This window comes from Cryptotermes secundus, unplaced genomic scaffold, assembly GCF_002891405.2.
Source record: "Cryptotermes secundus unplaced genomic scaffold, Csec_1.0 scaffold259, whole genome shotgun sequence".
NCBI lineage: Eukaryota > Metazoa > Arthropoda > Insecta > Blattodea > Kalotermitidae > Cryptotermes > Cryptotermes secundus.
In genome coordinates this window covers 682,378-686,465 of record NW_019742445.1, presented here as the reverse complement: position 1 = coordinate 686,465, position 4,088 = coordinate 682,378, and positions in this window count along the sequence as shown.

The following is a 4,088-nucleotide window of genomic DNA, read 5'->3' as shown; positions in this document are numbered from 1 at the left end:
TTTCTGCGTAACACATGACCAATCCAATTAGCCTTCCATTTTCTTATTTCATGTAGGATATTCCTCTGCTCACTGACTCTAATTAACACTTCTTCATTTCTCATATAATCAGTCCAACTGATCTTCTCCATCCTTCGCCAACACCACATTTCGAAACTTTCCAGATGTTTCTGATCTAATTCCTTCAGTGTCCATGTTTCAGCCCCATACAGAGTAATGCTCCAAATGTAGCATTTCACTAGTTTCTTTCTCAAATTCAAGTCCAATTTGCTGGTAAAGAGATTATTCTTCTTGCTAAATGCAGCTTTTGCCATGGCAATCCTGGATTTAATTTCACACGTACACCTTCCATCATCTGTTAACAAGCTACCCAAATATTTAAAACATTTCACATTCTCCAGTTGATTTTTGTCTATCTAATTGTGACTGGGGTTGGTTGGCTCGAAATTTTCATTACTTCTGTTTTCTCCACTTTCATTTCCATGCCATAGTACCTTCCGATTTCAATTAGTCTTATCAGTTATACCCTGTAGCACAGTTTTTTCCTTAGCCATTAATACAAGGTCATCTACATATTTCACAGTTTGAATAATATGTCCTCCTAATTTGAAGTCTCCGAGCCCATCCAGAGCTTCCTTGGTAATGAATTCACTGTAAAAGTTGATCAGAATTGGTGATAAGCAGCATCCTTGTCGAACTCCTCTTCCAATCTGCACACTTCCTGTCTCCCCCCTGTCCAGTCGTACTCTAACTTTCTGATCCATGTACAATTTGCTAATCAATCTTCTTTCATGCCAATCGATACCTGTTTCTTTCAGGATCTGCATTAATTTGGTCCAGTTTACCCGGTCAAATGCCTTCTGCCAGTCTATGAAGCAAACACACAGTTCTTCATCTATCTCCAAAGTTCGTTCCGCTATAATTCTCATCATCCCAATTGCATCCCTGGTTCCTTTTCCTCTTCTAAATCCAAACTGATCTTCTCCAAGTACATCCTCTATTTTCCTTTCAATTCTTCTTTTAAGTATCTTTGCTATTATCTTTGCTGTATGTGCAATAAGGCTTATTGTGCGATGGTCGCTGCATTTTGTAGCTTTTGTCTTTTTCTTTAAGGCGATCATTGTCACTTCTGTAAAGTCCTTGGGCCACTCTCCAATTTCATATATGGTGTTCATTAGTTTTGTCAGTGTTTTCAAACCACCTTCTCCCAGTAACTTGAGCACATCTCCAGGTACATCATCATCTCCTGTAGCCTTTCAGTTCCTCATGTCCATGATAGCCATTTCCACCTCACTTTGTAAAATACATGGTCCTTTCTCATCTGTCTCTATTTCTTCTGATTCCACTTCCAAGGTCTCTGGCCGATTAGGTCGATCATATAGTTCTGTAATATAATTTTCCCCAAATTTTCAGCACTTGCCTCTGATCTGCTATTCTATTCCCCTGGGAGTATTTGATGCCAATATTTTGAATCCCATGGTTCTCTCTCCATCATAGTTCTTTTGTCTTCATGTACATCAAATCATAACATCCTGTCCTCTGAAATTCTATAATCTCATTACATATTTTCGGAAGATGTTCCTTTTTGGCCCTGTCCGTGGCTCTTTTCAATTCATTCCCCAATCTCCTGTATTTCCTCCTGCCTTCTTCATTGTTTACATTCTTCCATTTCCTTCGCTCCTCCATTTTACTCATCATCTCCTGTGTAACCCATGGTTTTCTTGCTATCTTCTCAACTTTACCAACCAATTCACTAATAGTATCTAACATGCATTCTTTTATATTGTTCCACTGCACTTCAGCATTTCCGCTTTCACTTTCAATTGCACTGAGTTTCGCTTCTAGGGTCTCCTGCACGCTTTGTCTTTGAGCATATAACTTCTCCAAATCCCATCTAGGTCTGCGCTTTTGGAATCTTGTAATTTTCTTCAACCTGGTTCGAAACTTGGCAACCAGTAAGTTGTGGTCAGAGTCAATATCTGCCCCAGGCAGCATCTTCACATCCTTCACACTGTTTCTGAATCGATATTTCACAAGGATGTAGTCCAGCTGATGCCTCCTCCAATCACCAGGTGCCTTCCATGTGTAAAATCTTCTCTTTGGCTTCTTGAACCAAGTGTTGGTGACAATCAGTCCATTTCGTTCACAAATGTTCACAAAACTAAAATTTTGCCTGTGGTTCTGTATGGGTGTGAAACATTGTCTCTGGCATTAAGGGAGGAACATAGACTGAGGTTGTATGAGAACAGGGTGTTGAGAATATTTGGACCAAAGAGGTAAAGTGACGGAAGGTTGGAGAAAACTACACAATAAGAAGCTTCATAACTTATACTCTTCACAGAGTAGAATGATGAAGTCAAGGAGGATGAGATGGTCAGGGCATGTAGCATGAATGGGGGAGAAGATGAATGCATATAGGTTATTTGTGGGAAAGCCAGAGGGAACGAGACCACTACGAAGACCAAGATGTAGGATGGATGGATGGATGGATCTTAAAAGAGATAGAATGGGATGGTATGGATTAGATTGATCTGGCTCAAGATAGGGACCAATTTTCTTGTGAAAATAATAATGAACCTGCGGGTTCCATAAAATGCTGGGAAGTTCTTGTGTACCTGCACGATTGACAGCTTCCCAATATAGGCTCAGCTTCATGAGTGAGTGAGTGAATCTAATTCTTTGATTTCAATTTTGCAGCCAAAAAGAAGGGTGTAGAATATTCAGACTGTATAGTGATGATACTGTTGCAAGTGTGTTGAATCTGTGAACCAGAAAAAAATAAATGTTTAGCATATGTGACTGATATTGACCCATTACAGGAAGCAATTTTTAATCACTTAAAAAATGTATACTGCTCTGTAGGATTACAAGTCTTGAGTTTATTGTGAAAGCTGAGTTTCCAGCATACTTTCGAAGCATGAAGTTGATAAGCATGTTAAACAGTGTTCTTATACTTATGTTATTGTGTTCTTTCGTTAAGAATGTAACGGAAATATGAAAAAATCTATAGAAATTCGTTTCCAACCACAGGAACAAAGATATGACTGAAAAGTACTATCTAACAAGTTCCTCAAGTTTCCTATGAATCGTGTAGTTTGTGTCTGCTGTATAACAGTTCTTTTCCCTAGTTGTGTCACCTACTGGCTCTATTTTATAACTTACATTGATATTAAAATGGACTATGAGGAAGAGTGGATAATGGAGAGACAAAATGTTGCATTCTTTGTGCACATGAAAGAAAGTAACATAAACCTGGTATGTAAAATACCAGTTTCTTTGCTTAAAAATGCCTATACATAATTATCAGTGTGATTTGCAAAGTAATTTAATGCACATTTAAATGGTTCTCCTTTCCACTGCAAGCAGTACATTTTATGAAGGGAAATGCTGCTAGATAATCCAGTACAATTTATAATCCGATGCATTAATTTCATATTACTTTAACATTTACTGTTGAGTTTACTGATACCTAAAGAGTACAATTATGAATTATCTGTGTGTCATCAAATTTCTTAACACAAACTTCCTGACTACAGATACTAAAATTTGCTCAGGTTATAGCAATCTTTTTTCTTTCTTTTAAAATTCCGAGGTATGGGCTGCAAAGTGAGCCAGCCTTGCAGTCTTATTGTGACAAAACTGCTGCAAACCAAATGTAACAGAAACTGAATCTTGAAAGCACAATAAACCATACTATAGCAAAATGTCTTGGAACTCTGGTAAGGACCCACAGTCAATCAATTGTAATAATGTTATCAAATCAAATAGTAAAGATAATAAACGTTACAAAGTCATTATGCTCAGAAAAGAAATGGTGAATATAAAGCATGAATGTTATATTTTAGCGTCCTGTTGCACTGATTTAAGTCCATGATTTATTTAATCCGTCTTGCAGTGCATACACTCATTTATTTCCTTCTCTCCCTCGCACTACATGTTTCGGCATAATAATGCCATCTTCAGGTGCTTACTTATCCACGTCAAACCAGTTCATTGCATGCCATGTTCACACATTAAAATAATAAAATATGTATCTGTCATATACATTGTCAAACGTTAAAAATATTAAAATTGTTCAGGATACCACA